General features: G+C 49.3%; 12 non-coding genes across 12 annotated transcripts; all 12 read left to right on the top strand.

Moving 5' to 3' along the window:
- Positions 1-1,050: 1,050 nt before the first annotated feature.
- Positions 1,051-1,169, top strand: LOC142494034 (5S ribosomal RNA). Its single transcript, XR_012801275.1, has one exon. It is a non-coding gene; the product is annotated as a 5S ribosomal RNA (ribosomal RNA).
- A 1,599-nt stretch (positions 1,170-2,768) lies between these two features.
- LOC142494143 (5S ribosomal RNA) lies at positions 2,769-2,887 on the top strand. The gene has a single exon (XR_012801376.1). It is a non-coding gene; the product is annotated as a 5S ribosomal RNA (ribosomal RNA).
- Positions 2,888-4,449: 1,562 nt separating this feature from the next.
- On the top strand, positions 4,450-4,568 carry LOC142494024 (5S ribosomal RNA). The gene has a single exon (XR_012801273.1). It is a non-coding gene; the product is annotated as a 5S ribosomal RNA (ribosomal RNA).
- A 1,553-nt stretch (positions 4,569-6,121) lies between these two features.
- LOC142494004 (5S ribosomal RNA) lies at positions 6,122-6,240 on the top strand. The gene has a single exon (XR_012801261.1). It is a non-coding gene; the product is annotated as a 5S ribosomal RNA (ribosomal RNA).
- Positions 6,241-7,793: 1,553 nt separating this feature from the next.
- Positions 7,794-7,912, top strand: LOC142494023 (5S ribosomal RNA). The gene has a single exon (XR_012801272.1). It is a non-coding gene; the product is annotated as a 5S ribosomal RNA (ribosomal RNA).
- A 1,553-nt stretch (positions 7,913-9,465) lies between these two features.
- On the top strand, positions 9,466-9,584 carry LOC142494016 (5S ribosomal RNA). The gene has a single exon (XR_012801271.1). It is a non-coding gene; the product is annotated as a 5S ribosomal RNA (ribosomal RNA).
- Positions 9,585-11,155: 1,571 nt separating this feature from the next.
- Positions 11,156-11,274, top strand: LOC142494005 (5S ribosomal RNA). Its single transcript, XR_012801262.1, has one exon. It is a non-coding gene; the product is annotated as a 5S ribosomal RNA (ribosomal RNA).
- Positions 11,275-12,827: 1,553 nt separating this feature from the next.
- Positions 12,828-12,946, top strand: LOC142494145 (5S ribosomal RNA). The gene has a single exon (XR_012801378.1). It is a non-coding gene; the product is annotated as a 5S ribosomal RNA (ribosomal RNA).
- A 1,576-nt stretch (positions 12,947-14,522) lies between these two features.
- Positions 14,523-14,641, top strand: LOC142494134 (5S ribosomal RNA). Its single transcript, XR_012801367.1, has one exon. It is a non-coding gene; the product is annotated as a 5S ribosomal RNA (ribosomal RNA).
- Positions 14,642-16,208: 1,567 nt separating this feature from the next.
- LOC142494122 (5S ribosomal RNA) lies at positions 16,209-16,327 on the top strand. The gene has a single exon (XR_012801356.1). It is a non-coding gene; the product is annotated as a 5S ribosomal RNA (ribosomal RNA).
- Positions 16,328-17,894: 1,567 nt separating this feature from the next.
- On the top strand, positions 17,895-18,013 carry LOC142494097 (5S ribosomal RNA). Its single transcript, XR_012801332.1, has one exon. It is a non-coding gene; the product is annotated as a 5S ribosomal RNA (ribosomal RNA).
- Positions 18,014-19,575: 1,562 nt separating this feature from the next.
- Positions 19,576-19,694, top strand: LOC142493999 (5S ribosomal RNA). The gene has a single exon (XR_012801256.1). It is a non-coding gene; the product is annotated as a 5S ribosomal RNA (ribosomal RNA).
- Positions 19,695-21,817: the final 2,123 nt, after the last annotated feature.

The following is a 21,817-nucleotide window of genomic DNA, read 5'->3' as shown; positions in this document are numbered from 1 at the left end:
CTACCTGCGCCCTACCCTGCTTGCAGTGCTCCACTGATTCCTCTCCCGAGGTCACCTTTTCTTGCTATGAACTACAACAGCCGGATGCACGCCTGGATGAGCCACTATCTGCAATTCGGCTCCGTTGAGCCTTCATTCTAACAGTGAGTTATTGATGGATTTCAAATGTATCCTTCCCTAGCAGACACCTTGTATGCTGTAAGTAGTGTCAATTAAGTGTGGTGGTGAACGGGGGTATACTTTTACCTTTTGGTTGTCGTGTCCCCCAAGTAGGCCATAAATGGCACTTTTATTAGCCTACCCGGGCGACTACTCCTATATGAGCTATAGGTGATAATTTAGTGGTATACCACTGATGCTCTGTATATCCTAAGAGCCACTACATGATACAAGATTTATGCTTATTGCTCACCACTAAAGGGATTGAAAGAAGATTTGAATGATTTACCTGTGGACTGTATTCTGTTGCAGCGATGCCTTGGACTGTATGTCTCCCCATGTACTACTGAATAGGAGATGCAATTGGTGGGAAGAAGGGGCGGGAGGTGTCGTGGTCCCCCGGGGGAGTTTGCTGCCGCCCCTCCTGCGTTCCTCCTTCATGGCAGTGTCAGAGTTCCCTTTAATGCCCTAGTCCTGCCCGGCAGCAGACATTTCATTCCCACTCCAGTCAGAGCAGTCAGGCAGATAAGGCACCGAGTAAGTTGTTACTTGCCTTTGGCTGTCACAGGGGTCTGCAAGGCATTGCAAAGCAATGGGAGTCCCAAGGCGTGTGTGTTTCAGTTGTCTTTGTCAGCCAAAGGGTTAAGGTTTCCTGCTGCGAGTGAAGCAAAATTTCCTGACATGAGAGAAGGTATCTGAAATAGGAATGCAAATAATAGAAAGCAAATTGCCATGAAATGTTTGTGTGTGCAAGTGAAAAAGAGAGCCCGTGCAAAAGGAAAAGCTGAATAGGAGATGCAATGGGTGGGAAGAAGGGGTACGTCTAAAGCAGCAGCATGAGCTGTGAGGCAGGCAGTGAGCTTAAGAGGCGTTGCAGAGAGCAGAGTACTCGCCTACGGCCACACCACCCTGAATGCGCCCGATCTCGTCTGATCTCGGAAGCTAAGCAGGGTCGGGCCTGGTTAGTACTTGGATGGGAGACCGCCTGGGAATACCAGGTGCTGTAGGCTTTTGCTTTTGGCTTGTCTCAACAGCAGGGGGCGATGTTGTCAATGCCTTTTTCACTCCCATTGACAGCAGCTGGAAAGCCTGTTAACGGCGCTTTCGCTGCCGCACTTTTGATTGGTTGCTTTCTTTTGCACTCGTGAATTGACTATTCCAATCATAGAGCCATTACTCCATTCTTAGTGGTTGTTTATTTTTTTGGGGGGGCGGGTTCACGTGGGTCACGTGGGTCACGTGGGTCACGTGGGTCACGTGGGTCACGTGGCATGACCCTGCAGCGTCATTTGGAGTTGGATCGTGGTCCCCCGGGGGAGTTTGCCGCCCCTCGGTTCCTCCTTCATGGCAGTGTCAGAGTTCCCTTTAATGCCCCAGTCCTGCCCGGCAGCAGACATTTAATTCCCACGCTTTGACAAAGGGCCAAGGCCCGAAACGCGTCAGAGTGCACTACTCTGTTCCTTTTTGTTATGTCTCCAGTCACTTATTAAATGAGATTTTTTATTCTTGGTGTGCCGTTTCTATGTGCATTCTACCTGCGCCCTACCCTGCTTGCAGTGCTCCACTGATTCCTCTCCCGAGGTCACCTTTTCTTGCTATGAACTACAACAGCCGGATGCACGCCTGGATGAGCCACTATCTGCAATTCGGCTCCGTTGAGCCTTCATTCTAACAGTGAGTTATTGATGGATTTCAAATGTATCCTTCCCTAGCAGACACCTTGTATGCTGTAAGTAGTGTCAATTAAGTGTGGTGGTGAACGGGGGTATACTTTTACCTTTTGGTTGTCGTGTCCCCCAAGTAGGCCATAAATGGCACTTTTATTAGCCTACCCGGGCGACTACTCCTATATGAGCTATAGGTGATAATTTAGTGGTATACCACTGATGCTCTGTATATCCTAAGAGCCACTACATGATACAAGATTTATGCTTATTGCTCACCACTAAAGGGATTGAAAGAAGATTTGAATGATTTACCTGTGGACTGTATTCTGTTGCAGCGATGCCTTGGACTGTATGTCTCCCCATGTACTACTGAATAGGAGATGCAATTGGTGGGAAGAAGGGGCGGGAGGTGTCGTGGTCCCCCGGGGGAGTTTGCTGCCGCCCCTCCTGCGTTCCTCCTTCATGGCAGTGTCAGAGTTCCCTTTAATGCCCTAGTCCTGCCCGGCAGCAGACATTTCATTCCCACTCCAGTCAGAGCAGTCAGGCAGATAAGGCACCGAGTAAGTTGTTACTTGCCTTTGGCTGTCACAGGGGTCTGCAAGGCATTGCAAAGCAATGGGAGTCCCAAGGCGTGTGTGTTTCAGTTGTCTTTGTCAGCCAAAGGGTTAAGGTTTCCTGCTGCGAGTGAAGCAAAATTTCCTGACATGAGAGAAGGTATCTGAAATAGGAATGCAAATAATAGAAAGCAAATTGCCATGAAATGTTTGTGTGTGCAAGTGAAAAAGAGAGCCCGTGCAAAAGGAAAAGCTGAATAGGAGATGCAATGGGTGGGAAGAAGGGGTACGTCTAAAGCAGCAGCATGAGCTGTGAGGCAGGCAGTGAGCTTAAGAGGCGTTGCAGAGAGCAGAGAGCAGAGAGCAGAGAGCAGAGTACTCAGTACTCGCCTACGGCCACACCACCCTGAATGCGCCCGATCTCGTCTGATCTCGGAAGCTAAGCAGGGTCGGGCCTGGTTAGTACTTGGATGGGAGACCGCCTGGGAATACCAGGTGCTGTTGGCTTTTGCTTTTGGCTTGTCTCAACAGCAGGGGGCGATGTTGTCAATGCCTTTTTCACTCCCATTGACAGCAGCTGGAAAGCCTGTTAACGGCGCTTTCGCTGCCGCACTTTTGATTGGTTGCTTTCTTTTGCACTCGTTAATTGACTATTCCAATCATAGAGCCATTACTCCATTCTTAGTGGTTGTTTATTTTTTTGGGGGGGCGGGTTCACGTGGGTCACGTGGGTCACGTGGGTCACGTGGGTCACGTGGCATGACCCTGCAGCGTCATTTGGAGTTGGATCGTGGTCCCCCGGGGGAGTTTGCCGCCCCTCGGTGCCTCCTTCATGGCAGTGTCAGAGTTCCCTTTAATGCCCCAGTCCTGCCCGGCAGCAGACATTTAATTCCCACGCTTTGACAAAGGGCCAAGGCCCGAAACGCGTCAGAGTGCACTACTCTGTTCCTTTTTGTTATGTCTCCAGTCACTTATTAAATGAGATTTTTTATTCTTGGTGTGCCGTTTCTATGTGCATTCTACCTGCGCCCTACCCTGCTTGCAGTGCTCCACTGATTCCTCTCCCGAGGTCACCTTTTCTTGCTATGAACTACAACAGCCGGATGCACGCCTGGATGAGCCACTATCTGCAATTCGGCTCCGTTGAGCCTTCATTCTAACAGTGAGTTATTGATGGATTTCAAATGTATCCTTCCCTAGCAGACACCTTGTATGCTGTAAGTAGTGTCAATTAAGTGTGGTGGTGAACGGGGGTATACTTTTACCTTTTGGTTGTCGTGTCCCCCAAGTAGGCCATAAATGGCACTTTTATTAGCCTACCCGGGCGACTACTCCTATATGAGCTATAGGTGATAATTTAGTGGTATACCACTGATGCTCTGTATATCCTAAGAGCCACTACATGATACAAGATTTATGCTTATTGCTCACCACTAAAGGGATTGAAAGAAGATTTGAATGATTTACCTGTGGACTGTATTCTGTTGCAGCGATGCCTTGGACTGTATGTCTCCCCATGTACTACTGAATAGGAGATGCAATTGGTGGGAAGAAGGGGCGGGAGGTGTCGTGGTCCCCCGGGGGAGTTTGCTGCCGCCCCTCCTGCGTTCCTCCTTCATGGCAGTGTCAGAGTTCCCTTTAATGCCCTAGTCCTGCCCGGCAGCAGACATTTCATTCCCACTCCAGTCAGAGCAGTCAGGCAGATAAGGCACCGAGTAAGTTGTTACTTGCCTTTGGCTGTCACAGGGGTCTGCAAGGCATTGCAAAGCAATGGGAGTCCCAAGGCGTGTGTGTTTCAGTTGTCTTTGTCAGCCAAAGGGTTAAGGTTTCCTGCTGCGAGTGAAGCAAAATTTCCTGACATGAGAGAAGGTATCTGAAATAGGAATGCAAATAATAGAAAGCAAATTGCCATGAAATGTTTGTGTGTGCAAGTGAAAAAGAGAGCCCGTGCAAAAGGAAAAGCTGAATAGGAGATGCAATGGGTGGGAAGAAGGGGTACGTCTAAAGCAGCAGCATGAGCTGTGAGGCAGGCAGTGAGCTTAAGAGGCGTTGCAGAGAGCAGAGTACTCGCCTACGGCCACACCACCCTGAATGCGCCCGATCTCGTCTGATCTCGGAAGCTAAGCAGGGTCGGGCCTGGTTAGTACTTGGATGGGAGACCGCCTGGGAATACCAGGTGCTGTAGGCTTTTGCTTTTGGCTTGTCTCAACAGCAGGGGGCGATGTTGTCAATGCCTTTTTCACTCCCATTGACAGCAGCTGGAAAGCCTGTTAACGGCGCTTTCGCTGCCGCACTTTTGATTGGTTGCTTTCTTTTGCACTCGTTAATTGACTATTCCAATCATAGAGCCATTACTCCATTCTTAGTGGTTGTTTATTTTTTTGGGGGGGCGGGTTCACGTGGGTCACGTGGGTCACGTGGGTCACGTGGCATGACCCTGCAGCGTCATTTGGAGTTGGATCGTGGTCCCCCGGGGGAGTTTGCCGCCCCTCGGTGCCTCCTTCATGGCAGTGTCAGAGTTCCCTTTAATGCCCCAGTCCTGCCCGGCAGCAGACATTTAATTCCCACGCTTTGACAAAGGGCCAAGGCCCGAAACGCGTCAGAGTGCACTACTCTGTTCCTTTTTGTTATGTCTCCAGTCACTTATTAAATGAGATTTTTTATTCTTGGTGTGCCGTTTCTATGTGCATTCTACCTGCGCCCTACCCTGCTTGCAGTGCTCCACTGATTCCTCTCCCGAGGTCACCTTTTCTTGCTATGAACTACAACAGCCGGATGCACGCCTGGATGAGCCACTATCTGCAATTCGGCTCCGTTGAGCCTTCATTCTAACAGTGAGTTATTGATGGATTTCAAATGTATCCTTCCCTAGCAGACACCTTGTATGCTGTAAGTAGTGTCAATTAAGTGTGGTGGTGAACGGGGGTATACTTTTACCTTTTGGTTGTCGTGTCCCCCAAGTAGGCCATAAATGGCACTTTTATTAGCCTACCCGGGCGACTACTCCTATATGAGCTATAGGTGATAATTTAGTGGTATACCACTGATGCTCTGTATATCCTAAGAGCCACTACATGATACAAGATTTATGCTTATTGCTCACCACTAAAGGGATTGAAAGAAGATTTGAATGATTTACCTGTGGACTGTATTCTGTTGCAGCGATGCCTTGGACTGTATGTCTCCCCATGTACTACTGAATAGGAGATGCAATTGGTGGGAAGAAGGGGCGGGAGGTGTCGTGGTCCCCCGGGGGAGTTTGCTGCCGCCCCTCCTGCGTTCCTCCTTCATGGCAGTGTCAGAGTTCCCTTTAATGCCCTAGTCCTGCCCGGCAGCAGACATTTCATTCCCACTCCAGTCAGAGCAGTCAGGCAGATAAGGCACCGAGTAAGTTGTTACTTGCCTTTGGCTGTCACAGGGGTCTGCAAGGCATTGCAAAGCAATGGGAGTCCCAAGGCGTGTGTGTTTCAGTTGTCTTTGTCAGCCAAAGGGTTAAGGTTTCCTGCTGCGAGTGAAGCAAAATTTCCTGACATGAGAGAAGGTATCTGAAATAGGAATGCAAATAATAGAAAGCAAATTGCCATGAAATGTTTGTGTGTGCAAGTGAAAAAGAGAGCCCGTGCAAAAGGAAAAGCTGAATAGGAGATGCAATGGGTGGGAAGAAGGGGTACGTCTAAAGCAGCAGCATGAGCTGTGAGGCAGGCAGTGAGCTTAAGAGGCGTTGCAGAGAGCAGAGTACTCGCCTACGGCCACACCACCCTGAATGCGCCCGATCTCGTCTGATCTCGGAAGCTAAGCAGGGTCGGGCCTGGTTAGTTCTTGGATGGGAGACCGCCTGGGAATACCAGGTGCTGTAGGCTTTTGCTTTTGGCTTGTCTCAACAGCAGGGGGCGATGTTGTCAATGCCTTTTTCACTCCCATTGACAGCAGCTGGAAAGCCTGTTAACGGCGCTTTCGCTGCCGCACTTTTGATTGGTTGCTTTCTTTTGCACTCGTGAATTGACTATTCCAATCATAGAGCCATTACTCCATTCTTAGTGGTTGTTTATTTTTTTGGGGGGGCGGGTTCACGTGGGTCACGTGGGTCACGTGGGTCACGTGGCATGACCCTGCAGCGTCATTTGGAGTTGGATCGTGGTCCCCCGGGGGAGTTTGCCGCCCCTCGGTGCCTCCTTCATGGCAGTGTCAGAGTTCCCTTTAATGCCCCAGTCCTGCCCGGCAGCAGACATTTAATTCCCACGCTTTGACAAAGGGCCAAGGCCCGAAACGCGTCAGAGTGCACTACTCTGTTCCTTTTTGTTATGTCTCCAGTCACTTATTAAATGAGATTTTTTATTCTTGGTGTGCCGTTTCTATGTGCATTCTACCTGCGCCCTACCCTGCTTGCAGTGCTCCACTGATTCCTCTCCCGAGGTCACCTTTTCTTGCTATGAACTACAACAGCCGGATGCACGCCTGGATGAGCCACTATCTGCAATTCGGCTCCGTTGAGCCTTCATTCTAACAGTGAGTTATTGATGGATTTCAAATGTATCCTTCCCTAGCAGACACCTTGTATGCTGTAAGTAGTGTCAATTAAGTGTGGTGGTGAACGGGGGTATACTTTTACCTTTTGGTTGTCGTGTCCCCCAAGTAGGCCATAAATGGCACTTTTATTAGCCTACCCGGGCGACTACTCCTATATGAGCTATAGGTGATAATTTAGTGGTATACCACTGATGCTCTGTATATCCTAAGAGCCACTACATGATACAAGATTTATGCTTATTGCTCACCACTAAAGGGATTGAAAGAAGATTTGAATGATTTACCTGTGGACTGTATTCTGTTGCAGCGATGCCTTGGACTGTATGTCTCCCCATGTACTACTGAATAGGAGATGCAATTGGTGGGAAGAAGGGGCGGGAGGTGTCGTGGTCCCCCGGGGGAGTTTGCTGCCGCCCCTCCTGCGTTCCTCCTTCATGGCAGTGTCAGAGTTCCCTTTAATGCCCTAGTCCTGCCCGGCAGCAGACATTTCATTCCCACTCCAGTCAGAGCAGTCAGGCAGATAAGGCACCGAGTAAGTTGTTACTTGCCTTTGGCTGTCACAGGGGTCTGCAAGGCATTGCAAAGCAATGGGAGTCCCAAGGCGTGTGTGTTTCAGTTGTCTTTGTCAGCCAAAGGGTTAAGGTTTCCTGCTGCGAGTGAAGCAAAATTTCCTGACATGAGAGAAGGTATCTGAAATAGGAATGCAAATAATAGAAAGCAAATTGCCATGAAATGTTTGTGTGTGCAAGTGAAAAAGAGAGCCCGTGCAAAAGGAAAAGCTGAATAGGAGATGCAATGGGTGGGAAGAAGGGGTACGTCTAAAGCAGCAGCATGAGCTGTGAGGCAGGCAGTGAGCTTAAGAGGCGTTGCAGAGAGCAGAGTACTCGCCTACGGCCACACCACCCTGAATGCGCCCGATCTCGTCTGATCTCGGAAGCTAAGCAGGGTCGGGCCTGGTTAGTACTTGGATGGGAGACCGCCTGGGAATACCAGGTGCTGTAGGCTTTTGCTTTTGGCTTGTCTCAACAGCAGGGGGCGATGTTGTCAATGCCTTTTTCACTCCCATTGACAGCAGCTGGAAAGCCTGTTAACGGCGCTTTCGCTGCCGCACTTTTGATTGGTTGCTTTCTTTTGCACTCGTGAATTGACTATTCCAATCATAGAGCCATTACTCCATTCTTAGTGGTTGTTTATTTTTTTGGGGGGGCGGGTTCACGTGGGTCACGTGGGTCACGTGGGTCACGTGGCATGACCCTGCAGCGTCATTTGGAGTTGGATCGTGGTCCCCCGGGGGAGTTTGCCGCCCCTCGGTGCCTCCTTCATGGCAGTGTCAGAGTTCCCTTTAATGCCCCAGTCCTGCCCGGCAGCAGACATTTAATTCCCACGCTTTGACAAAGGGCCAAGGCCCGAAACGCGTCAGAGTGCACTACTCTGTTCCTTTTTGTTATGTCTCCAGTCACTTATTAAATGAGATTTTTTATTCTTGGTGTGCCGTTTCTATGTGCATTCTACCTGCGCCCTACCCTGCTTGCAGTGCTCCACTGATTCCTCTCCCGAGGTCACCTTTTCTTGCTATGAACTACAACAGCCGGATGCACGCCTGGATGAGCCACTATCTGCAATTCGGCTCCGTTGAGCCTTCATTCTAACAGTGAGTTATTGATGGATTTCAAATGTATCCTTCCCTAGCAGACACCTTGTATGCTGTAAGTAGTGTCAATTAAGTGTGGTGGTGAACGGGGGTATACTTTTACCTTTTGGTTGTCGTGTCCCCCAAGTAGGCCATAAATGGCACTTTTATTAGCCTACCCGGGCGACTACTCCTATATGAGCTATAGGTGATAATTTAGTGGTATACCACTGATGCTCTGTATATCCTAAGAGCCACTACATGATACAAGATTTATGCTTATTGCTCACCACTAAAGGGATTGAAAGAAGATTTGAATGATTTACCTGTGGACTGTATTCTGTTGCAGCGATGCCTTGGACTGTATGTCTCCCCATGTACTACTGAATAGGAGATGCAATTGGTGGGAAGAAGGGGCGGGAGGTGTCGTGGTCCCCCGGGGGAGTTTGCTGCCGCCCCTCCTGCGTTCCTCCTTCATGGCAGTGTCAGAGTTCCCTTTAATGCCCTAGTCCTGCCCGGCAGCAGACATTTCATTCCCACTCCAGTCAGAGCAGTCAGGCAGATAAGGCACCGAGTAAGTTGTTACTTGCCTTTGGCTGTCACAGGGGTCTGCAAGGCATTGCAAAGCAATGGGAGTCCCAAGGCGTGTGTGTTTCAGTTGTCTTTGTCAGCCAAAGGGTTAAGGTTTCCTGCTGCGAGTGAAGCAAAATTTCCTGACATGAGAGAAGGTATCTGAAATAGGAATGCAAATAATAGAAAGCAAATTGCCATGAAATGTTTGTGTGTGCAAGTGAAAAAGAGAGCCCGTGCAAAAGGAAAAGCTGAATAGGAGATGCAATGGGTGGGAAGAAGGGGTACGTCTAAAGCAGCAGCATGAGCTGTGAGGCAGGCAGTGAGCTTAAGAGGCGTTGCAGAGAGCAGAGTACTCGCCTACGGCCACACCACCCTGAATGCGCCCGATCTCGTCTGATCTCGGAAGCTAAGCAGGGTCGGGCCTGGTTAGTACTTGGATGGGAGACCGCCTGGGAATACCAGGTGCTGTAGGCTTTTGCTTTTGGCTTGTCTCAACAGCAGGGGGCGATGTTGTCAATGCCTTTTTCACTCCCATTGACAGCAGCTGGAAAGCCTGTTAACGGCGCTTTCGCTGCCGCACTTTTGATTGGTTGCTTTCTTTTGCACTCGTGAATTGACTATTCCAATCATAGAGCCATTACTCCATTCTTAGTGGTTGTTTATTTTTTTGGGGGGGCGGGTTCACGTGGGTCACGTGGGTCACGTGGGTCACGTGGGTCACGTGGGTCACGTGGCATGACCCTGCAGCGTCATTTGGAGTTGGATCGTGGTCCCCCGGGGGAGTTTGCCGCCCCTCGGTTCCTCCTTCATGGCAGTGTCAGAGTTCCCTTTAATGCCCCAGTCCTGCCCGGCAGCAGACATTTAATTCCCACGCTTTGACAAAGGGCCAAGGCCCGAAACGCGTCAGAGTGCACTACTCTGTTCCTTTTTGTTATGTCTCCAGTCACTTATTAAATGAGATTTTTTATTCTTGGTGTGCCGTTTCTATGTGCATTCTACCTGCGCCCTACCCTGCTTGCAGTGCTCCACTGATTCCTCTCCCGAGGTCACCTTTTCTTGCTATGAACTACAACAGCCGGATGCACGCCTGGATGAGCCACTATCTGCAATTCGGCTCCGTTGAGCCTTCATTCTAACAGTGAGTTATTGATGGATTTCAAATGTATCCTTCCCTAGCAGACACCTTGTATGCTGTAAGTAGTGTCAATTAAGTGTGGTGGTGAACGGGGGTATACTTTTACCTTTTGGTTGTCGTGTCCCCCAAGTAGGCCATAAATGGCACTTTTATTAGCCTACCCGGGCGACTACTCCTATATGAGCTATAGGTGATAATTTAGTGGTATACCACTGATGCTCTGTATATCCTAAGAGCCACTACATGATACAAGATTTATGCTTATTGCTCACCACTAAAGGGATTGAAAGAAGATTTGAATGATTTACCTGTGGACTGTATTCTGTTGCAGCGATGCCTTGGACTGTATGTCTCCCCATGTACTACTGAATAGGAGATGCAATTGGTGGGAAGAAGGGGCGGGAGGTGTCGTGGTCCCCCGGGGGAGTTTGCTGCCGCCCCTCCTGCGTTCCTCCTTCATGGCAGTGTCAGAGTTCCCTTTAATGCCCTAGTCCTGCCCGGCAGCAGACATTTCATTCCCACTCCAGTCAGAGCAGTCAGGCAGATAAGGCACCGAGTAAGTTGTTACTTGCCTTTGGCTGTCACAGGGGTCTGCAAGGCATTGCAAAGCAATGGGAGTCCCAAGGCGTGTGTGTTTCAGTTGTCTTTGTCAGCCAAAGGGTTAAGGTTTCCTGCTGCGAGTGAAGCAAAATTTCCTGACATGAGAGAAGGTATCTGAAATAGGAATGCAAATAATAGAAAGCAAATTGCCATGAAATGTTTGTGTGTGCAAGTGAAAAAGAGAGCCCGTGCAAAAGGAAAAGCTGAATAGGAGATGCAATGGGTGGGAAGAAGGGGTACGTCTAAAGCAGCAGCATGAGCTGTGAGGCAGGCAGTGAGCTTAAGAGGCGTTGCAGAGAGCAGAGTACTCGCCTACGGCCACACCACCCTGAATGCGCCCGATCTCGTCTGATCTCGGAAGCTAAGCAGGGTCGGGCCTGGTTAGTACTTGGATGGGAGACCGCCTGGGAATACCAGGTGCTGTAGGCTTTTGCTTTTGGCTTGTCTCAACAGCAGGGGGCGATGTTGTCAATGCCTTTTTCACTCCCATTGACAGCAGCTGGAAAGCCTGTTAACGGCGCTTTCGCTGCCGCACTTTTGATTGGTTGCTTTCTTTTGCACTCGTGAATTGACTATTCCAATCATAGAGCCATTACTCCATTCTTAGTGGTTGTTTATTTTTTTGGGGGGGCGGGTTCACGTGGGTCACGTGGGTCACGTGGGTCACGTGGCATGACCCTGCAGCGTCATTTGGAGTTGGATCGTGGTCCCCCGGGGGAGTTTGCCGCCCCTCGGTGCCTCCTTCATGGCAGTGTCAGAGTTCCCTTTAATGCCCCAGTCCTGCCCGGCAGCAGACATTTAATTCCCACGCTTTGACAAAGGGCCAAGGCCCGAAACGCGTCAGAGTGCACTACTCTGTTCCTTTTTGTTATGTCTCCAGTCACTTATTAAATGAGATTTTTTATTCTTGGTGTGCCGTTTCTATGTGCATTCTACCTGCGCCCTACCCTGCTTGCAGTGCTCCACTGATTCCTCTCCCGAGGTCACCTTTTCTTGCTATGAACTACAACAGCCGGATGCACGCCTGGATGAGCCACTATCTGCAATTCGGCTCCGTTGAGCCTTCATTCTAACAGTGAGTTATTGATGGATTTCAAATGTATCCTTCCCTAGCAGACACCTTGTATGCTGTAAGTAGTGTCAATTAAGTGTGGTGGTGAACGGGGGTATACTTTTACCTTTTGGTTGTCGTGTCCCCCAAGTAGGCCATAAATGGCACTTTTATTAGCCTACCCGGGCGACTACTCCTATATGAGCTATAGGTGATAATTTAGTGGTATACCACTGATGCTCTGTATATCCTAAGAGCCACTACATGATACAAGATTTATGCTTATTGCTCACCACTAAAGGGATTGAAAGAAGATTTGAATGATTTACCTGTGGACTGTATTCTGTTGCAGCGATGCCTTGGACTGTATGTCTCCCCATGTACTACTGAATAGGAGATGCAATTGGTGGGAAGAAGGGGCGGGAGGTGTCGTGGTCCCCCGGGGGAGTTTGCTGCCGCCCCTCCTGCGTTCCTCCTTCATGGCAGTGTCAGAGTTCCCTTTAATGCCCTAGTCCTGCCCGGCAGCAGACATTTCATTCCCACTCCAGTCAGAGCAGTCAGGCAGATAAGGCACCGAGTAAGTTGTTACTTGCCTTTGGCTGTCACAGGGGTCTGCAAGGCATTGCAAAGCAATGGGAGTCCCAAGGCGTGTGTGTTTCAGTTGTCTTTGTCAGCCAAAGGGTTAAGGTTTCCTGCTGCGAGTGAAGCAAAATTTCCTGACATGAGAGAAGGTATCTGAAATAGGAATGCAAATAATAGAAAGCAAATTGCCATGAAATGTTTGTGTGTGCAAGTGAAAAAGAGAGCCCGTGCAAAAGGAAAAGCTGAATAGGAGATGCAATGGGTGGGAAGAAGGGGTACGTCTAAAGCAGCAGCATGAGCTGTGAGGCAGGCAGTGAGCTTAAGAGGCGTTGCAGAGAGCAGAGTACTCGCCTACGGCCACACCACCCTGAATGCGCCCGATCTCGTCTGATCTCGGAAGCTAAGCAGGGTCGGGCCTGGTTAGTACTTGGATGGGAGACCGCCTGGGAATACCAGGTGCTGTAGGCTTTTGCTTTTGGCTTGTCTCAACAGCAGGGGGCGATGTTGTCAATGCCTTTTTCACTCCCATTGACAGCAGCTGGAAAGCCTGTTAACGGCGCTTTCGCTGCCGCACTTTTGATTGGTTGCTTTCTTTTGCACTCGTGAATTGACTATTCCAATCATAGAGCCATTACTCCATTCTTAGTGGTTGTTTATTTTTTTGGGGGGGCGGGTTCACGTGGGTCACGTGGGTCACGTGGGTCACGTGGGTCACGTGGCATGACCCTGCAGCGTCATTTGGAGTTGGATCGTGGTCCCCCGGGGGAGTTTGCCGCCCCTCGGTTCCTCCTTCATGGCAGTGTCAGAGTTCCCTTTAATGCCCCAGTCCTGCCCGGCAGCAGACATTTAATTCCCACGCTTTGACAAAGGGCCAAGGCCCGAAACGCGTCAGAGTGCACTACTCTGTTCCTTTTTGTTATGTCTCCAGTCACTTATTAAATGAGATTTTTTATTCTTGGTGTGCCGTTTCTATGTGCATTCTACCTGCGCCCTACCCTGCTTGCAGTGCTCCACTGATTCCTCTCCCGAGGTCACCTTTTCTTGCTATGAACTACAACAGCCGGATGCACGCCTGGATGAGCCACTATCTGCAATTCGGCTCCGTTGAGCCTTCATTCTAACAGTGAGTTATTGATGGATTTCAAATGTATCCTTCCCTAGCAGACACCTTGTATGCTGTAAGTAGTGTCAATTAAGTGTGGTGGTGAACGGGGGTATACTTTTACCTTTTGGTTGTCGTGTCCCCCAAGTAGGCCATAAATGGCACTTTTATTAGCCTACCCGGGCGACTACTCCTATATGAGCTATAGGTGATAATTTAGTGGTATACCACTGATGCTCTGTATATCCTAAGAGCCACTACATGATACAAGATTTATGCTTATTGCTCACCACTAAAGGGATTGAAAGAAGATTTGAATGATTTACCTGTGGACTGTATTCTGTTGCAGCGATGCCTTGGACTGTATGTCTCCCCATGTACTACTGAATAGGAGATGCAATTGGTGGGAAGAAGGGGCGGGAGGTGTCGTGGTCCCCCGGGGGAGTTTGCTGCCGCCCCTCCTGCGTTCCTCCTTCATGGCAGTGTCAGAGTTCCCTTTAATGCCCTAGTCCTGCCCGGCAGCAGACATTTCATTCCCACTCCAGTCAGAGCAGTCAGGCAGATAAGGCACCGAGTAAGTTGTTACTTGCCTTTGGCTGTCACAGGGGTCTGCAAGGCATTGCAAAGCAATGGGAGTCCCAAGGCGTGTGTGTTTCAGTTGTCTTTGTCAGCCAAAGGGTTAAGGTTTCCTGCTGCGAGTGAAGCAAAATTTCCTGACATGAGAGAAGGTATCTGAAATAGGAATGCAAATAATAGAAAGCAAATTGCCATGAAATGTTTGTGTGTGCAAGTGAAAAAGAGAGCCCGTGCAAAAGGAAAAGCTGAATAGGAGATGCAATGGGTGGGAAGAAGGGGTACGTCTAAAGCAGCAGCATGAGCTGTGAGGCAGGCAGTGAGCTTAAGAGGCGTTGCAGAGAGCAGAGAGCAGAGTACTCAGTACTCGCCTACGGCCACACCACCCTGAATGCGCCCGATCTCGTCTGATCTCGGAAGCTAAGCAGGGTCGGGCCTGGTTAGTACTTGGATGGGAGACCGCCTGGGAATACCAGGTGCTGTAGGCTTTTGCTTTTGGCTTGTCTCAACAGCAGGGGGCGATGTTGTCAATGCCTTTTTCACTCCCATTGACAGCAGCTGGAAAGCCTGTTAACGGCGCTTTCGCTGCCGCACTTTTGATTGGTTGCTTTCTTTTGCACTCGTTAATTGACTATTCCAATCATAGAGCCATTACTCCATTCTTAGTGGTTGTTTATTTTTTTGGGGGGGCGGGTTCACGTGGGTCACGTGGGTCACGTGGGTCACGTGGCATGACCCTGCAGCGTCATTTGGAGTTGGATCGTGGTCCCCCGGGGGAGTTTGCCGCCCCTCGGTTCCTCCTTCATGGCAGTGTCAGAGTTCCCTTTAATGCCCCAGTCCTGCCCGGCAGCAGACATTTAATTCCCACGCTTTGACAAAGGGCCAAGGCCCGAAACGCGTCAGAGTGCACTACTCTGTTCCTTTTTGTTATGTCTCCAGTCACTTATTAAATGAGATTTTTTATTCTTGGTGTGCCGTTTCTATGTGCATTCTACCTGCGCCCTACCCTGCTTGCAGTGCTCCACTGATTCCTCTCCCGAGGTCACCTTTTCTTGCTATGAACTACAACAGCCGGATGCACGCCTGGATGAGCCACTATCTGCAATTCGGCTCCGTTGAGCCTTCATTCTAACAGTGAGTTATTGATGGATTTCAAATGTATCCTTCCCTAGCAGACACCTTGTATGCTGTAAGTAGTGTCAATTAAGTGTGGTGGTGAACGGGGGTATACTTTTACCTTTTGGTTGTCGTGTCCCCCAAGTAGGCCATAAATGGCACTTTTATTAGCCTACCCGGGCGACTACTCCTATATGAGCTATAGGTGATAATTTAGTGGTATACCACTGATGCTCTGTATATCCTAAGAGCCACTACATGATACAAGATTTATGCTTATTGCTCACCACTAAAGGGATTGAAAGAAGATTTGAATGATTTACCTGTGGACTGTATTCTGTTGCAGCGATGCCTTGGACTGTATGTCTCCCCATGTACTACTGAATAGGAGATGCAATTGGTGGGAAGAAGGGGCGGGAGGTGTCGTGGTCCCCCGGGGGAGTTTGCTGCCGCCCCTCCTGCGTTCCTCCTTCATGGCAGTGTCAGAGTTCCCTTTAATGCCCTAGTCCTGCCCGGCAGCAGACATTTCATTCCCACTCCAGTCAGAGCAGTCAGGCAGATAAGGCACCGAGTAAGTTGTTACTTGCCTTTGGCTGTCACAGGGGTCTGCAAGGCATTGCAAAGCAATGGGAGTCCCAAGGCGTGTGTGTTTCAGTTGTCTTTGTCAGCCAAAGGGTTAAGGTTTCCTGCTGCGAGTGAAGCAAAATTTCCTGACATGAGAGAAGGTATCTGAAATAGGAATGCAAATAATAGAAAGCAAATTGCCATGAAATGTTTGTGTGTGCAAGTGAAAAAGAGAGCCCGTGCAAAAGGAAAAGCTGAATAGGAGATGCAATGGGTGGGAAGAAGGGGTACGTCTAAAGCAGCAGCATGAGCTGTGAGGCAGGCAGTGAGCTTAAGAGGCGTTGCAGAGAGCAGAGAGCAGAGTACTCAGTACTCGCCTACGGCCACACCACCCTGAATGCGCCCGATCTCGTCTGATCTCGGAAGCTAAGCAGGGTCGGGCCTGGTTAGTACTTGGATGGGAGACCGCCTGGGAATACCAGGTGCTGTAGGCTTTTGCTTTTGGCTTGTCTCAACAGCAGGGGGCGATGTTGTCAATGCCTTTTTCACTCCCATTGACAGCAGCTGGAAAGCCTGTTAACGGCGCTTTCGCTGCCGCACTTTTGATTGGTTGCTTTCTTTTGCACTCGTTAATTGACTATTCCAATCATAGAGCCATTACTCCATTCTTAGTGGTTGTTTATTTTTTTGGGGGGGCGGGGTCACGTGGGTCACGTGGGTCACGTGGGTCACGTGGCATGACCCTGCAGCGTCATTTGGAGTTGGATCGTGGTCCCCCGGGGGAGTTTGCCGCCCCTCGGTTCCTCCTTCATGGCAGTGTCAGAGTTCCCTTTAATGCCCCAGTCCTGCCCGGCAGCAGACATTTAATTCCCACGCTTTGACAAAGGGCCAAGGCCCGAAACGCGTCAGAGTGCACTACTCTGTTCCTTTTTGTTATGTCTCCAGTCACTTATTAAATGAGATTTTTTATTCTTGGTGTGCCGTTTCTATGTGCATTCTACCTGCGCCCTACCCTGCTTGCAGTGCTCCACTGATTCCTCTCCCGAGGTCACCTTTTCTTGCTATGAACTACAACAGCCGGATGCACGCCTGGATGAGCCACTATCTGCAATTCGGCTCCGTTGAGCCTTCATTCTAACAGTGAGTTATTGATGGATTTCAAATGTATCCTTCCCTAGCAGACACCTTGTATGCTGTAAGTAGTGTCAATTAAGTGTGGTGGTGAACGGGGGTATACTTTTACCTTTTGGTTGTCGTGTCCCCCAAGTAGGCCATAAATGGCACTTTTATTAGCCTACCCGGGCGACTACTCCTATATGAGCTATAGGTGATAATTTAGTGGTATACCACTGATGCTCTGTATATCCTAAGAGCCACTACATGATACAAGATTTATGCTTATTGCTCACCACTAAAGGGATTGAAAGAAGATTTGAATGATTTACCTGTGGACTGTATTCTGTTGCAGCGATGCCTTGGACTGTATGTCTCCCCATGTACTACTGAATAGGAGATGCAATTGGTGGGAAGAAGGGGCGGGAGGTGTCGTGGTCCCCCGGGGGAGTTTGCTGCCGCCCCTCCTGCGTTCCTCCTTCATGGCAGTGTCAGAGTTCCCTTTAATGCCCTAGTCCTGCCCGGCAGCAGACATTTCATTCCCACTCCAGTCAGAGCAGTCAGGCAGATAAGGCACCGAGTAAGTTGTTACTTGCCTTTGGCTGTCACAGGGGTCTGCAAGGCATTGCAAAGCAATGGGAGTCCCAAGGCGTGTGTGTTTCAGTTGTCTTTGTCAGCCAAAGGGTTAAGGTTTCCTGCTGCGAGTGAAGCAAAATTTCCTGACATGAGAGAAGGTATCTGAAATAGGAATGCAAATAATAGAAAGCAAATTGCCATGAAATGTTTGTGTGTGCAAGTGAAAAAGAGAGCCCGTGCAAAAGGAAAAGCTGAATAGGAGATGCAATGGGTGGGAAGAAGGGGTACGTCTAAAGCAGCAGCATGAGCTGTGAGGCAGGCAGTGAGCTTAAGAGGCGTTGCAGAGAGCAGAGAGCAGAGTACTCAGTACTCGCCTACGGCCACACCACCCTGAATGCGCCCGATCTCGTCTGATCTCGGAAGCTAAGCAGGGTCGGGCCTGGTTAGTACTTGGATGGGAGACCGCCTGGGAATACCAGGTGCTGTAGGCTTTTGCTTTTGGCTTGTCTCAACAGCAGGGGGCGATGTTGTCAATGCCTTTTTCACTCCCATTGACAGCAGCTGGAAAGCCTGTTAACGGCGCTTTCGCTGCCGCACTTTTGATTGGTTGCTTTCTTTTGCACTCGTGAATTGACTATTCCAATCATAGAGCCATTACTCCATTCTTAGTGGTTGTTTATTTTTTTGGGGGGGCGGGTTCACGTGGGTCACGTGGGTCACGTGGGTCACGTGGGTCACGTGGCATGACCCTGCAGCGTCATTTGGAGTTGGATCGTGGTCCCCCGGGGGAGTTTGCCGCCCCTCGGTTCCTCCTTCATGGCAGTGTCAGAGTTCCCTTTAATGCCCCAGTCCTGCCCGGCAGCAGACATTTAATTCCCACGCTTTGACAAAGGGCCAAGGCCCGAAACGCGTCAGAGTGCACTACTCTGTTCCTTTTTGTTATGTCTCCAGTCACTTATTAAATGAGATTTTTTATTCTTGGTGTGCCGTTTCTATGTGCATTCTACCTGCGCCCTACCCTGCTTGCAGTGCTCCACTGATTCCTCTCCCGAGGTCACCTTTTCTTGCTATGAACTACAACAGCCGGATGCACGCCTGGATGAGCCACTATCTGCAATTCGGCTCCGTTGAGCCTTCATTCTAACAGTGAGTTATTGATGGATTTCAAATGTATCCTTCCCTAGCAGACACCTTGTATGCTGTAAGTAGTGTCAATTAAGTGTGGTGGTGAACGGGGGTATACTTTTACCTTTTGGTTGTCGTGTCCCCCAAGTAGGCCATAAATGGCACTTTTATTAGCCTACCCGGGCGACTACTCCTATATGAGCTATAGGTGATAATTTAGTGGTATACCACTGATGCTCTGTATATCCTAAGAGCCACTACATGATACAAGATTTATGCTTATTGCTCACCACTAAAGGGATTGAAAGAAGATTTGAATGATTTACCTGTGGACTGTATTCTGTTGCAGCGATGCCTTGGACTGTATGTCTCCCCATGTACTACTGAATAGGAGATGCAATTGGTGGGAAGAAGGGGCGGGAGGTGTCGTGGTCCCCCGGGGGAGTTTGCTGCCGCCCCTCCTGCGTTCCTCCTTCATGGCAGTGTCAGAGTTCCCTTTAATGCCCTAGTCCTGCCCGGCAGCAGACATTTCATTCCCACTCCAGTCAGAGCAGTCAGGCAGATAAGGCACCGAGTAAGTTGTTACTTGCCTTTGGCTGTCACAGGGGTCTGCAAGGCATTGCAAAGCAATGGGAGTCCCAAGGCGTGTGTGTTTCAGTTGTCTTTGTCAGCCAAAGGGTTAAGGTTTCCTGCTGCGAGTGAAGCAAAATTTCCTGACATGAGAGAAGGTATCTGAAATAGGAATGCAAATAATAGAAAGCAAATTGCCATGAAATGTTTGTGTGTGCAAGTGAAAAAGAGAGCCCGTGCAAAAGGAAAAGCTGAATAGGAGATGCAATGGGTGGGAAGAAGGGGTACGTCTAAAGCAGCAGCATGAGCTGTGAGGCAGGCAGTGAGCTTAAGAGGCGTTGCAGAGAGCAGAGTACTCGCCTACGGCCACACCACCCTGAATGCGCCCGATCTCGTCTGATCTCGGAAGCTAAGCAGGGTCGGGCCTGGTTAGTACTTGGATGGGAGACCGCCTGGGAATACCAGGTGCTGTAGGCTTTTGCTTTTGGCTTGTCTCAACAGCAGGGGGCGATGTTGTCAATGCCTTTTTCACTCCCATTGACAGCAGCTGGAAAGCCTGTTAACGGCGCTTTCGCTGCCGCACTTTTGATTGGTTGCTTTCTTTTGCACTCGTGAATTGACTATTCCAATCATAGAGCCATTACTCCATTCTTAGTGGTTGTTTATTTTTTTGGGGGGGCGGGGTCACGTGGGTCACGTGGGTCACGTGGGTCACGTGGGTCACGTGGGTCACGTGGGTCACGTGGGTCACGTGGGTCACGTGGGTCACGTGGGTCACGTGGGTCACGTGGCATGACCCTGCAGCGTCATTTGGAGTTGGATTGTGGGAGGTGTCGTGGTCCCCCGGGGGAGTTTGCTGCCGCCCCTCCGTTCCTCCTTCTTGGCAGTGTCAGAGTTCCCTTTAATTCCGAGTTGGATTGTGGGAGGTGTCGTGGTCCCCCGGGGGAGTTTGCTGCCGCCCCTCCGTTCCTCCTTCTTGGCAGTGTCAGAGTTCCCTTTAATTCCGAGTTGGATTGTGGGAGGTGTCGTGGTCCCCCGGGGGAGTTTGCTGCCGCCCCTCCGTTCCTCCTCCATGGCAGTGTCAGAGTTCCCTTTAATGCCCTAGTCCTGCCCGGCAGCAGACATTTAATTCCCACTCCAGTCAGAGCACTCAAGCAGATAAGGCACCTTTGGCTGTCAGAGGGGTCCGCAAGGCATTGCAAAGCAATGGGAGTCCCAAGCCGTGTGTGTTTCAGTTGTCTTTGTCAGCCAAAGGGTTAAGGTTGGCGTGGCTGCTTGGGGATTCTCTGTGCTTGCCGGCTGTAGGAATCTAAGCTGCACTAGGGGCCTCGAGATTATTCACAATCAATGCTTAGCAAGTTCCCTGTTTTATTACCATATCTCATGAATCTTCTAGCTTTTTAACTCATAGTAATAATAATAATACTACAAAACACACACACTGCAAAAGTAAGGTAGGTTTCTATATATTAAATAATCCTGTCCAGACACAATTTTACCTTTGCACATATTCTTCCATTTCAGGTTATTTTTAGAATTTTGCTGAGCAATACTTTGCTGACCCATCTGGACCGATAAATTTAAAAAAAGTAGAATTGGCAGAGAATGTGTTTTTTCGTGCGAGTGTGTATTTAAACTTTGCTCAGGGGCACTTCTCCTTCAATGGGTTTTGTTTTGTCTACATACAGGTTATTGCAATTATTTTGCGTTCCACTTTGTTGCTCTTCACTCCAACATTACGTTGTATAATTATCTGCAGAGATATCCCTGGGCAACTAATGCTAACGTGTGTCTCACAAACTGTCCTGATCCTTGTATTGAACTCCAGGTCAGCAGAAACACATAAAGTCATCTTGAACCATGGTTAAAAGTTAACATTTACTTGAAGAGATTGTTGCCTGCTTAATCTGTAACACAATGTGGCGACTCTTTGCATTTATATTGTAGACGAAATTCAGCAAGGAAATGTTAATTGCATTTCAGGTGTTCTTCACAAATATGATGTTGTTGCATGATTGCATTAAAAGCCAAATAAGTGTAGATTTAAATAGAACCGAAGGAAGGGCACGACCCAACTTTTACTACTGTGCATGAAATAAAAACATGTCTAATGCATACAGTAAAACTGCAATATGGAATGGATAAACGCCTCTGTCCCATTTAACAACCTGCATTATGCGGGATCCTGGACACATGACCTTACCATGGATATCTTGCACAGTGTAGCTGATAAGACCTCAGAGAGAGGAAAGAGTATTTTAGTGGTCTAAAATGTAGACATAAGCAGCTGACAAAAAACATGGACATGGGTAGGAAAGAAAAGGGCAACATATCCAATGGAAAAATAATTTGCCTTCAGATGAAATAGTTCAGTTCTGTATAGAGCGTTATCACAATGCGTATCAGCCATTTGGCCAGAGGACACTGTGGCAAGGGGACCCACACTCACCCAAAAAGAGTGACGTGGTGGAACACTGGGACAGGGGTGGACGTGTGAGAACTCACTCGGGGAGCAGTGTAGGGCACACTTACATGGGAGGCTTGGGACTGGGAGGCAGTGTGACACTCAACATGGGGATGTGTGACATGGAGGGGAACAT

Source organism: Ascaphus truei, chromosome 4 (genome assembly GCF_040206685.1).
Source record: "Ascaphus truei isolate aAscTru1 chromosome 4, aAscTru1.hap1, whole genome shotgun sequence".
NCBI lineage: Eukaryota > Metazoa > Chordata > Amphibia > Anura > Ascaphidae > Ascaphus > Ascaphus truei.
Note: the sequence above shows the minus strand (reverse complement) of the source record. Positions and strands in the feature narration are given on the sequence as shown.